General features: G+C 42.8%; 1 pseudogene; it reads left to right on the plus strand.

Annotated features, from left to right (window-relative positions):
* Positions 1-6,350: 6,350 nt before the first annotated feature.
* The window catches only part of LOC136315032 (mediator of RNA polymerase II transcription subunit 7-like), a 78,305-nt pseudogene continuing 70,722 nt past the window's right edge, over positions 6,351-13,933 (plus strand).

The following is a 13,933-nucleotide window of genomic DNA, read 5'->3' on the forward strand; positions in this document are numbered from 1 at the left end:
AAATTTTTCTGGAAGAAAACTATAGTTTCCAATTACACAGGACACCATTCCTATACTTGGAAGTGACAGTTTCAGGCTTTATCTCTGGGTGAGGCCGAATGACCTGGGAACTAGATAAGAATGTCATAGTTCCTCTCTCCCACCTCTCTGCATCATTACTGCTCTCCCCAGCCCCATCCCACCTCCACCTCCACCCCCAACCCCCACACACAACAGTGTATCTGCCTGCACTCTGGGGTCATGTCCTTGGCTTTCCCTGAGGGATAATTAGGAAAAACTACTATATGAAACTTGCCATCTGTCATTTATTATAGGGGTGCTTATGAAATCTGTGATCCCTAACATCATTCAAAAGCCCCTGTAAGAAGAGTCAAACAAGACATGCATTTCAGACCTCTGAGAAAAACCTTCCTTTCTTCTCAGAAACTGATAAACTTTTGCATTATGAATGACATGGATTATTTCAACTGATTGTGTTTTTCTATTTACTTTGGCCATCAGGAAACTCAGGACCAATTTTATGGCCTTAAGCCATAAAAGCACCCATTAAAAAAAAAAAAAATCAATCCCCTGGGTGATTACCCGCCAGCTTTCTCCTAGTACAATGTTCTCTACCCTGGATACCATCGTTACCATCTGGGGAGCTTTACAACGACCAAGGGCCTGGTTAACGCATGAGAGACTATGATTTCATTGGTTCAGGGTAGGCACACAACATCAATAATTTTAATAGCTTCCCAGGTGATGCCAACATGCATGTAAGACTAAGAATGGCAGCTTTGCCCAGTGGCTCCCAAACTTTGCTGCATATAGGAACAGCTGGGGGGTTTTAAATTCCTTCCCTGTGTCTCCCACCTCCATACACTCTGATTTAATTGGTGCGGGGGTGCCACGCAGGCTCAGGCGTTTCACAATCTCCGTGGGTCATTCTAACGCACAACAAAATTGAAGGATGTCCTATTCTTTACATATCTTCCATGATTCTGATTTTTTTAATCTTTTTCAATTTAGAGGAAATTACATACTATGAATGTACGCAAATCATTTGAGGAGTGAAATAGGATGTAACTCTTAAGAGAAACTACTCAGCAGTCTTAGCCAAAGCAAAATTGTTGTTCCATCCTCCAATCTGTTTTTCATCTACCTGACAATTACGTCGAACCTAACTTGTAGATTGTTCTCTAGAAGAGACTCTGTTCCCTTTGGAGGCAGCTTTTACCATCTTAGATTTATTACTGTGGGTGTTTGGTGAGCACTCTTCATTTAGATTGGCAGAAATGAAAAGTTAGCAAGAACAGTTGTAAAGTACAAGGGGTAATCACAAATGGGGAACATTTTAATGCTAAGCCTCTTTGCAAATTATTGCAAACTATATCTTAAATCTGAGAGGTGCCCTAAGCTGAGTAATGCGTAGTGTCACATATTTGCCTGTTTCATATAAATAACACTAGATATTTTTTCTCAATTTTCGGTGATTTGTGTCCTTGAAAAAGCAAGTTCATGAAGCAGACATTTTGAAGATGGCCATGTCCCTGTAAAAACTGGTGTCATTTTGGAACTTAGCAGCATTCACTGGCACAGAGAAACCTCCCAAAATTAAGGTGTTTAACATTATTTAAGGAAATAAACCAGGCCTCAAACTTTTTTTTTTTTTTTTTTACAGAGACAGAGAGTGAGTCAGAGAGAGGGATAGACAGGGACAGACAGACAGGAACGGAGAGAGATGAGAAGCATCGATCATTAGTTTTTCATTGCAACACCTTAGTTGTTCATTGATTGCTTTCTCACGTGTGCCTTGGCCACAGGCCTTCAGGAGACCGAGCAACCCCTTGCTGGAGCCAGCGACCTTGGGTCCAAGCTGGCGACCTCAGGGTCTCGAACCTGAGTCCTTCCGCATCCCAGTCCGATGCTCTGTCCACTGCGCCACGGCCTGGTCAGGCTCAGGCCTCAAACTTTTGGCAAGTGTGGAGGTAGGTAGCAAAGAGTGTCTTGTAAATCACTCATCTTTTTTGCATTAAAATAGCTAAGCTTTTAAAGAAACATTTGAAACACCCATGTGCTCTCCATTCTAATACTAAAAACAATAGTGTCTGAGATATAGATACATGATTACTATTTTATCGAATCTGACAAAATACCTGCCTTCTAACTGGTTTCATTAGCTATTTACTTTTCTTAAATTCATTAATATTTCTAAATTATCTGAATTTGCTTTCACATATTTTACTGTATTTTTTCTTACATTTTAAAGTGTCTTTTTATTGAGTTGTTCTATTGTTGTTCTTTGTTTTCTTCTTACTGTGTTTGTTTCCTGCTCCTTGTTGGGATGTTAATTTCTGTTCTCATACTGCTTATATTTGATAGTTTACATGCATGCCTAATTTACGAGAAACAAAAGTTAGTATCTTAATCCCCCATCAGAACAGTTTAAGAAGTTTAAAACGATGCTTTTGATAAACTTTTTCCATGATATTCTAGTTTCATACTGTCCTTTATTAAACCATCAAATTAGATATTATTCTTATATTATGCATTTTTCTTAGCTTTGCCAATATGTTTTATAGTTTTGTTTCTAAGGATTCCTTGTTGCTTCTTAGACATTCCTTTGGGATCGTTTTCCTTCTTCCTGAGAGACAGCCTCTTGAATTCCTTTAGTAAAGGTCCATTGGTGATAAACTCTCAGTTTTTCTTTATCTGAAAATATCTACCTTTATCTATGCGAGATGGTGAAATTATATATTAGAAGCAGACTCAAGGTTGTCATGGAATGTGGAAAGATGTAAATAAATGTTCCTAATGTGACTGGTACCCTTGATTTTTTTACCCACCCTTACCATTTGAAGTCTTAGGCTTGTGAAATAAATTTATCTGAGGGCTGCTGGGAACAGGACAACCTTTAGGGAAAACTAGTCATTAGTCTTTTTTTTTTCCTTGTGGGAGAGACAGAGAGAGTCAGAGAGAGGGACAGATAGGGACAGACAGACAGGAAGGGAGAGAAATGAGAAACATCAATTCTTCGTTGCAGTTTCTTAGTTGTTAATTGATTGATTTCTCATATGTGCCTTGACCAGGGGGCTACAGCAGACCAAGCAACCCCTTGCTGGAGCCAGTGACCTTGAGTCCAAGCTAGTGAGCTTTGCTCAAACCAGATGAGCTCACATTCAAGCTGGCGACCTCGGGGTCTCAAACCTGGGTCCTCCACATCCCAGTCCGACGTCTATCCACTGCGCCACCGCCTGGTCAGGCAGTCACTAGTCTTATCTAAGATAAAATGGTTGTCTCATTCTCAGAACTTTTAAGTTGGTATTTCTCTGATTTCTGGCTTCTAGTGTTGATAATCAATGGGCAGCTCTTAGTCTAATTACTGTTCCTTGGAGGTCATTTGCCATCTCTTTAGTTGCTTTTTGTTCTTAGTATTCTAAACTTTCTATAATTGGTCTATGTGTGGATGGCTTTCTTTTCACTTATCTTAATATACTTTGTGCTTTCCTACATGTGAATTTTCACCTTTTATTATCTCTGGAAAATGTTCATCTCTCATCTCTTAAAATCCTGCCCTTTCTCCATTCTCTATATCTGTCCTGGGATTCTATGAATCATACATAGACCTTCTCATTCTGTTACCAATATCTCTTAGCCTCTTTAACAGATTCTACCTCCTGGTCTGTCTGTGCTGTGTTCTGAGTGATTTCTCCAGATCTCCCTTCTACTTTGCTAAATAACTGTTTCATTGAGTCTAGTTGTCTATTTAATCCATCAATTGAGTTTTTATGCAACAATATTTTCCTATCTAAAAGTTCCATTCAAATCAGCCTCATCATTCTTTTTTTTTAGAAATCACAGTTGACAGCGTTATTAGTTAATAATAGGTGTGCGGCGTAGTGGTTAATGGTTTATATAGTATTCACAAAGTGGTTCCCTCCCCTTCTTAAGTCTAGTGCCCACCTGGCACTGAGCACAGTTACTACAATATTATTGACTATATTCCCTGTGCTGTACTTTACATCCCAATGTAAAGACTACTTTGTAACTACTGATTTATACTTCTTTATAAAAATATTTTTTAATTTATTGATTTTTAGAGAGAGAGAGAGAAAGGGGGAGAGAGAGAAACATCAATTTGTTGTTTCACTTATTTATGCATTTGTTGGTTGATTCTTGTATGTGCTCTGACCTGGGATTGAACCTGAAAACTTGGTGCGTCCAGACAATGCTCCAACCAACTGAACAACCTGGCCAGGGGCTGGTTTATACATTTTTATCCCTTTTTCCCTCAGCCCCACCCCTACCCCCACCCCAATGCCCCTCCTATCTGACAATCATGTTTATTCTCTCTGTCTAGCCTGCAGTGTGGCCAGTTCAAAACAGAGACCATAAGAGGCTTTGCAAGTTTTTGCCACGCTGTTTGTGCCCCTGCCTTCTGCTGAGAGAACATTACATCCCAGGTCCCATAATGATGCACAAGAAACAGACCTGAACTTGACCTGCAGTCTAGAGCAGGCTCACCTAACTTACGGCTGCCAGTGTGAACGGGAGATAAATATTTGTTGCTATAGCCACTGAGGTTTTGAGCTTTCTGCTACACTCACAGCCATATGCAACCTCTGGGGATCAATTCCCATTGCTTATTGCAGGCCTAGCAATCCACTGAAAAAGTCAACATAGCTTTTAAGAGGGAGACCCTTTGAGTGTCTAGACCACCAGTTGCCAGCTAGGAAGCTCTGTTGACCATATTCACAAAGGAAACGCTTGAAATTTAATGCAGTTGTTTTCCCGCCCCAAAGCATCAGTCAATGGTGCTCTTTTTTTAAAAACTCTTTTCATCCATTCTTTCCTTTTATTTTTTTTTAATTTTAATTTTTAATTTATTCATTTTAGAAAGGAGAGAGAGAGGGAGAGGAGAGAGAGACAGAGAGAGAGAAGGGGGAGGAGCAAGAAACATCAACTCCCATATGTGCCTTGACCAGGCAAGCCCAGGGTTTCGAACCGGCGACCTCAGCATTTCCAGGTCGACGCTTTATCCACTGCGCCACCACAGGTCAGGCCAATGGTGCTCTTTTAAACAATGCCTTTACATTCTTAGTAATTCCCATGAACTCATTTAGTAAACTTTAAACTCAAACACCAAATTTTTATCTCCTTGCAATTGAAATGTGTATTAATTAGCGTCCTATAGCCACTGTCTCAAACCACCACACACTTAGTGGAATAGAACAACAGAGATATCCTCTCACACAGTTCCAGAGGCCAGGTGTCTGAAGCGGGTACCGCAGAGCTGAAAGCAGGTGTCCCCCAGGCTCTCCAGCACCAGAGCCACATTCCCCACGTTCCTCGGCCCGGGCCTCTCCCTCCATCTTCACAGGGACCCCCTCTTTGTTGAGGTCACCTCACCTTCTTTCTTCCAGCTGTAGTAAAATTTCCCCTTGCCTCCCTCTTATAAAGACACTGTGATTCCATGTAGGGCCCACCCTGATGATTCAGGATAATCTCCCCATCTCAAAACCCTTGATCATCTGCAAGAACCTCTTGCCATATAAGGGGAAACAGTGCCAGGTTCTAGAGGTTAGGGCCTGATATCTCTGGAGGCTGTTATTAGCCAACCCCAAGAAGGGTGCTGGCAAAGTGCAGTCTATACTTTTCTGTATGCCACAAATGCTCAGTTGTTTGACTCCATTTTTTTTTTCTTTTTGGTAGAAAGGGGAATGATTTTTTTTCCCTCCTCATGTTACATTTTCACTTGCCAAAAGCAGAATAAATATATCCTTCAACTCTGTGGTAGAAGTTCTAAGATACCTGCTTTAACAATTTTGACAAGTTCATATGTAAAAATAATGATCATCTAAATGACCCAAACAATCTCTACTTAATTTAAAAAATGAGATGTGTCTTTTCATTTATAACTCCTTTACTCCACTAAAAAATGTTTAAAATATACTTCTAAAATGACATTCTCTACATTTATGATTGGTATTTAAAAAAAAAACCAAATAGGAAGATTGAGTCAGTCATTAAACAGCTCAACTAACAGCTCCAAAGATTTCCCTAAGAATGTTGAAATTGCTCTTACCTGTGTGCTCCAGGGGCTGAAGTGGAGGAGGGGGCATTGGGATGATTTAATTCCCAAAAGATCTGTATAGTTTCCAAAAGGTCTAATTCTCAAAGGGTTGGAAAAGGAGAGATGATTTCACCTGCCGGAAATCCTTTTTAATTACCGGTGGCTTCACATTTTATGAGTTGCGCACTTGAAATAAACCAGACCCACTCACACAGCCATGGTGGGGAACAGATAGCCTATGTTTTTCTCCACAGTTTTTCCAATGCTCCCTTCAGATGAATCCCCCACCGTGACCATGGCTGCCACTTTCTCCACCCTCATGCCTTTCTCTTTCCAGTGTGATGAGCTGTGCTTTCAGTCTCACTGGTTGTGTCATCGTTTGATCCCAGTCACACCTGACTCTTCCACCGAGTACGGATTCTGCTCACAAGCATCGCTAGCGCATAACCGCAGGACTGCCACAGTCTGGTCGAGTCGATGCTGTGGACATGGGTAAGCAGCAGCTCCGCTTTTCCAGGGAGGGCAAGACTTGAGAGAAGGGGACTCAAATACAGGAGAGAAAAAAGCCCAAGGTTTGACAACATACTCCGTTGGCAAGATGGTGGAGAAACAAGGCTTTCACACCTTCCTGGGGACAATGCAAAACAGTGCCTATGGAGAAGCATTTGTCCATGTCTGGCACGAGTTACACTGCTACAGCAATCCAGTAATTTCACTTCCAAGATGTACAGCATCGGCAAAACCTGCAGTCATGCGTATTTGAAATACAAGAGATAGGGAATTACCTCAGATGTCCATCAATAGAGAAGTAGCTGAATCAATTATTAATAAGTCCTCACAATGAAGTACTAGGTAGTTGTAAAAATAACAGAGGGAACTCTCTATATGGAGTAATCTCAATGATATATTGTTTAATTCAAAGGAAAAAAAATTGCCCTGGTCCCAATAACTTAGTGGTTAGATATTTGTTCCAACATGCCAAGGTTGCAAATTCAATCCCTGGACAGGGCACATACAAAAGTCAACTAGTGGATGTATGAAGGGGGAACAACAAATCAATGTGTCTCTCTCTCCCTCTCTGTCTATAATTAATAAATTTTTAAAACTTAAAAAACATTTTTTTATTTTTTTATTTTAGAAGGAGAGAGAAAGAGAGAGAGAGAGAGAGAGAGAGAGAGAGAAAGAGAAAGGGGGGAGGAGCAGGAAGCATCAACTCCCATATGTGCCTTGACCAGACAAGTGCAGGGTTTTCAACCAGTGACCTCAGCATTCCAGGTCGATGCTTTATCCACTGCGCCACCACAGGTCAGACAAAAAAAAAAATTTTTTTTAAGAAAAAAATTGCGGAACCATGTTTATCCCAGGCTGCCATTTATATGCAAATCGGAAAAGATGCCTGAGTCATAAGTGTAGATAATATCATCAAGACTGTCTCTTAGCTCTGCTTACCTGTGCCTGGCTTCATTCTACAGTCTAGTACGTTAGAGGCAGGATAAGAAGTTAGGAAAATTCCTTGGCAAGTGGAATGGGGAAGCTAAGAGAGATAGCTAAACAAGGCCAAGCAATTTACAGCCAGCAAATAAATTGCAAGGTCTTATCTTCCCTAACCAAGGACCCTTCAGAGCAAATGGTTTACACATTTCATACCGTGCAGGGGCAGAACTGCTCCAGACTTACTCCCTCTCCAGTGACATTCTTTGAAGGTGGAGCTTACCAGAGAATGCCCCTGACCCTACAAGCTCATTTTGATGAATCAGCCTATTATAATAAGGCACACCTGAAAAGATGATAAATATTCTATTGAGATTATCCCCTGAGAGCTCCCCTAAAATTCCCACCTTTAGAAAACAGATAAAAAACCCTTAAGACAAAGAACCCAGTGCCTGCTGACCCTGGAGCACACCCGTGCCTTACCCACCCCTTCTCCCCTCAGATGTGTATCTTTGCTTTCTTTCTCCTTAGCTCTAAAGGGTCTCAGGAGACTTGCAACTAGGGGAGCAGTGGGCAGTGAAGGCTCGTTTGGGGCTAACCTCCTGAACCTGTCTCCAAGGGCCCTTCTTTTGCCTCTGTAACTTGTTTCCTGAGTCCACGCAGCCCAGATGGCTCACTTCTGCCTCTGTGACTTTCTTTCCAAAGGGCCGAGGGCAGCTCTGCCAAGCTCACTCCCGTTGCTATGATCTTATCTCTTCTATCTCAAGCCCTCCCTTTGTTTCACTGTCCCCAACTTTAAAAAATAATAATTCCAGCCCTGGCCGGTTGGCTCAGCGGTAGAGCGTCGGCCTAGCGTGCGGAGGACCCGGGTTCGATTCTCGGCCAGGGCACACAGGAGAAGCGCCCATTTGCTTCTCCACCCCTCCGCCGCGCCTTCCTCTCTGTCTCTCTCTTCCCCTCCCGCAGCCAAGGCTCCATTGGAGCAAAAATGGCCCGGGCGCTGGGGTTGGCTCTGTGGCCTCTGCCCCAGGCGCTAGAGTGGCTCTGGTCGCAACATGGCGACGCCCAGGATGGGCAGAGCATCGCCCCCTGGTGGGCAGAGCGTCGCCCCAAGGTGGGCGTGCCGGGTGGATCCCGGTCGGGCGCATGCGGGAGTCTGTCTGACTGTCTCTCCCTGTTTCCAGCTTCAGAAAAATGCAAAAAAAAGCCTGACCTGTGGTGGCGCAGCGGGTAAAGCGTCAACCTGGAAACACTGAGGTTGCCGGTTCAAAGCCCTGGGCTTGCCTGGTCAGGCACATATGGGAGTTAATGCTTCCAGCTCCTGCCCCTCTTCTCTCTCTCTGTCTCTTTCTCCTCTCTAAAAATGAATAAATAAATAAAAAAAAAGAAGCATCAATCATTAGTTTTGCCTGACCTGTGGTGGCGCAGTGGATAAAGCGTTAACCTGGAAACACTGAGGTTGCCGGTTCAAAACCCTGGGCTTGCCTGGTCAAGGTGCATATGGGAGTTGATGCTTCCTGCTCCTCCCCCCTTCTCTCTCTCTCTCTCTCCTCTCTATAATGAATAAATAAAATCTAAAAAAAAAATTTAAAAAAAATGCAAAAAAAAAAAATAATAATAATAATAATAATTCCAGTAGTTACTTCTATTGATTGATTTTAGAGAGAGAGGAAGGGTGGGAGAGACAGAGACATTGATCTGTTCCCCTATGTGCCCTTACTGACATATAAGTTTGTGATACTCCCAACCTTTGTGTATCAGGATGATGCTCTGACTAACCAAGCTATCTGGCCAGGGCCGTCTGCAGCTTTAAAATGTACTCTCAAAATCACCTGGATTCATGTTGTAAAATCTTGACCTCAACCTGCACATTCCAGATCGTGCTGAGGCAGACCCGCCTCGGTCCCAGTCCCTTTCCGGTGACACTTTCCATACAATAAACAAGACAACTGCTTGCAGCCCAAGCTGTTTTATCAAACCAAGGAAGGCGGAGCCTAGGTCACAGGCCCACCCTGTGCAAGGGGAAGGAGAGGACAGAGTGGAGTAGTTGACAGTCTCACCTCATAAGGCATGAGGGTGGGGAAGGTCTCCCAATGAAATGCTACCACTGAGCACAAGGACAAAAGATGCCCATGAAAGGCGCAGACCTCTAAGAATGAGAGGATACAAGGAGTGATCTCAAAGTTTGCCCAGATTTCAAAATTTTGTGAAACATAGGAGGTAGTGGACACTGTAAGCTGATTTCTTTGGAGGTATTAAATGGAAGCAGCTGGCAGCATTTCTTACCTCTTCATATCGAAGAACTCAGAGCAATTTACTTATTTGTCTGTTTGTTTGTTTTTTATTAATTTTAAAGAGAAAGAGAAACATCAACCTGCTCTTTCTCCCATCCATTCATTCATTGGTTGATTCCTATATGTGCCCTGACCGGGGACCAAGGCCACAATCTTGGCATATCAGAATGATGCTTCAACCAACTGTGCCACTCAGCCAGGACCATAGCAATCTATTGAATTAATGTTGGGAGTGCATTGTAATTGGCTTCTGGTTTGTCCACTTCATCTACTTGATTTTTCAGGCCATCTGCAGCCTAGCACCTGGAAACAAAGCAGCAGTTTACAAAGTGAATTCTGAACTATGCCGGCAGAATGGAAACACCACACCCATGCCTGTACTAGGACAACACAGCTCTGGTGTTATGTTTCACACCCAAAGAGCTCTTCCTTTACTTCCAGGCGGTGGTACGAATGCCTCTGGAATTCTCTGGGGCCAGCCTTACTGGAGATCTGGGAGGAAAGAGTTTATGTTGCTTATTGGAAGGGGCTAATGACCTCAGAAGTACTTTGGTACAAGCAGAGAGCTTCCAGCGAGCCGTGAACACAGGCTGCCTGCCCGGTCTTAGCATTTGCAGAGACGGGCAAAGCATTTGCATGAAAGCAAAATTTCTGGGTGTCTAAAGGCTGTGATGGCTAAAAAGCTCAGACTATCTGAGTCTCCCCACCGATTTCATCAGAAAAACTTCCAAGATTATTCTTATTAATGCCTCTTATAATTTTTTTTTTTTTAGTGAAAGAGAGAGAGCGAAAGAAGGGAGAGAGATGGAAGCATCAATTTTGTGGTTGCTTCATTTTAGTGTTCATTGACTGCTTTCCCATAGGTGCTTTGATGGGGGTGTGTGGTGGGGGGTGGCTCCAGCCAAGCCAGTGACCCCTTGCTCAAGCCAGTGACCTTGGGCTCAAGCCAGCAACCTTGGGCTTCAAGCCAGTGACCTTTGGGCTCAAGCCAGTGACCATGGAGTCATGTCTATGATCCCACGCTCAAGCTGGCAATCCCACACTCCAGCTGGTGAGCCTGCGCTCAAGCCAGATGAGTACGTGCTCAAGGCAGTGACCTTGAGGTATCGAGCCTGTGTCCTCAGCATCCCAGGTTGATACCACCTGGTCTGTCTTATGAATTTTTACAAAAACAATTTCTTCTCTATTTTTTGTTTTCCTAAACCTAAACACCTTTGCACCATGGCTCAAGAAATCTCCTGCTTCCCGTGGTTGAAAGAAAGCCTGGGAAAAAGGTCTTGTCACCTTTTGATAGGTAATTCCAGGCAGTCCTGCGAGCTAGTGGCCACTCACTCTGCATGGTCCCCAGGATCTGCCCAGTGAAGACTCCACTCTAATTAATATAAAACAAACAACACTCGTATGCTTTTATACAATAGTAACAGAAATTTCTCATAATCATGTAAACTCAAGGTCTTCATGAAAAAAATCTGAAATCTCTTACAGCAGTAATCACGCTATGTTAAAACTGCAGCACATTAAAAGAAGATCCCTGGCCCTGGCCGGTTAGCTCAGTGGTAGAGCGTCAGCCTGGCATGTGGATTCCCAGGTTCGATTCCCAGCCAGGACACACAGGAGAAGCACCTATCTGCTTCTCCACCCCTCCCCCTCTCCTTTTCTCTCTATCTCTCTCTTCCCTTCCCGCAGCCAAGGCTCCACTGGAGCAAAGTTGGCCCAGGCGCTGAGAATGGCTCAGGCACTAGAATGGCTCCAGCCCCAATGGAACAGCACCCCAGATGGGCAGAGCATTATCTCCTGGTGGGCATGCCGGGTGGATCCTGATTGGGCACATGCAGGAGTCTGACTGCCTCCCCACTTCTAACCTCTGGAAAAAAAAAAAAAAAAGATCCCATCACATTTTTTTAGTTGATCTCTGAAACCTATTTTTAATACCGTAATAGCGTGAAGCATCTTTGGGGCTTGTGTCATTGCTCCCCACCACTTTTTTGCTCCCCTATTCTTCTTGTTGCTGCCATCCACAGCTCCTCCCTCCACATTGAGTGAAGACTTCGGTGTCCGACACCATGATTCCATGTACTTCAACTCCTGGGCTATATAGCCCACCTGGGCAATAGTGCACACATGCAAACATGTCCCATCCAACCTCCTGAGTTCTCTGGTCCTTGACCTCCTCATTTCTAATGGCCCTCTCCTGTACTTCACTAAATCCTAGACCTTGTCAATGCTCCAAACTGCTGCACCTGAAAAATCAGTATTTTAACACTACCTCTCTGATCACAGAGTCCTCATACCCTAATTAAGAGTCTCACATGGTCTTTGACATCATCAAGTCTTTTTCATGAGGAGAATGACCATGTTTCACAACACAACCCCCACACGACACTATTAGAACACTGGCTTGGTTGTTAGCCTTTCAACCTAGTGCGATGATGAGCTATTCTTGTCCTTCAGCTCCAGGATTGTAAAGGACATTGAGTGAATGATTTACCATGTTAGTTATGAATGCTTCAAGTCTGGACAAATCATCCCTGTCTTTCTCTTAAAGAATAAACATGATCCTTTTCATATTTTGCTCCAAGACCACCAAACAGCATGCAGGTCTATGGTGGTGTGAAAATCTCAAAACAGAATTCACTTGTTTTCTTCAGTTTTGCACAGAGATTCCCAGTGAATAGAGCTCAGGAGCTGGGAGGAATACCGTATGCGAATGAAACAGAGCTATGTATTTCTGGCTGGTGGCATGAATTCAGATCGTACCTTCCAGTCCCTCCTCTTCTTCTTTCAGGACGTAAGACATTCCTGCTGAGTCGAATCTTATAATTGCTCTTGCATGAGTGTGCTTAGACAAATTCATGGAATGTGATGCATAGCTTCTGTACTGAGGTAAATAAGGAGACTATTCCTGTTGTGAATATAAAGCCATGCACTGCTAGGTCCCCCAGCCAAAATGAGATGAATGACTGCACCAGCTAATGAAATTATTTGATTAAAAAGCAAACAACTGGCTGAACTGCCTGGACGATGGCATCAATTCCCAATGCTGGGGGGAGTGGTCTCGGAGAGATGCCATGTCCTGTCGGGTAAACAGCTTCATTTTTATTAGCCGATCAGAATAAAATAAGACTTCTGTGTGAGAAACAGTCACAGATGTAATGTATCTGGTTTAAAAGGAAGGAGCTGTCTGAGCCACTTAGGGTGAGAAGCCAGGGTTGTCGAGCACGGCTGAGCCTGGAAGGGTTCTTGTCTTCTCTCCTTCTCCTGGGAAATGGACTTTGGAAAGCCTTGTAATGTAGCCTGTCACAAACCCTAAATCCATCATTAAAGACTTTGCTGGACCTTTGCTTGTTTATGACCTGTTCACATGCAGGCAATCAGAGGACATGGGGAACTGAACTATTTCCATGACAACAGTTTTTTATTAAGAGAAGAAAATGCTCGAATTCTTTTTTATGACCAGAATGTTCTGAAATAAATAATTGGTCAAAAAAGGTTATTCAAGAACTTTTTTTTTTTTTACTCAGATAATGTTCCAATGATTAGTTGTAATTGAAGATTAATATCAAGACTCCTGGCTCCTAATTAAATATATCATATAATCACTTTATCTTCCAGTCTCCCAGCAGAAAGTAGAGATCATAATAGTAATGTCATGTAGGGTAGTTTTCAGGTTAATTAGCTCATGATTGTAAAGTGTGTTTTAAAATAGTAAAATAAAAGCTATTATCAAATTTAAAATGTCATTATCAGATTTATAAACAAATAAATAAGTAAAAATCAAATATACTTTGCCCCACTATGTTTACAATTTATGGGCTTTTGCTCTTATTTCTAAAATGTACAAGGTCATTTTGAAGTGATTTTATCAGTATCTCCTGAATCCTAGTTTAAGAAACACACAGACACAGCCCTGTCGGCCATGAGACAGCCGGCAAGTCTCCTGCGCCATCGTGGGCGGGGCCAGAGTCCCTAGTGGATCCCATTCTTCCTTCTGCTCCATTTTTCACTGGTGCAGAACATGCGGCCACATTTGCAGCTACGAAATCTTCAGCACAGTTCCAAAATTTGACGTTCAAGTTAATCAAATGTTCAACTAAGCAGAAACACATCATATAACATACTTGGATAATTTATTTATTATTTTCAAACACTTTTA

This window comes from Saccopteryx bilineata, chromosome 11 (assembly GCF_036850765.1).
Source record: "Saccopteryx bilineata isolate mSacBil1 chromosome 11, mSacBil1_pri_phased_curated, whole genome shotgun sequence".
Lineage (NCBI taxonomy): Eukaryota > Metazoa > Chordata > Mammalia > Chiroptera > Emballonuridae > Saccopteryx > Saccopteryx bilineata.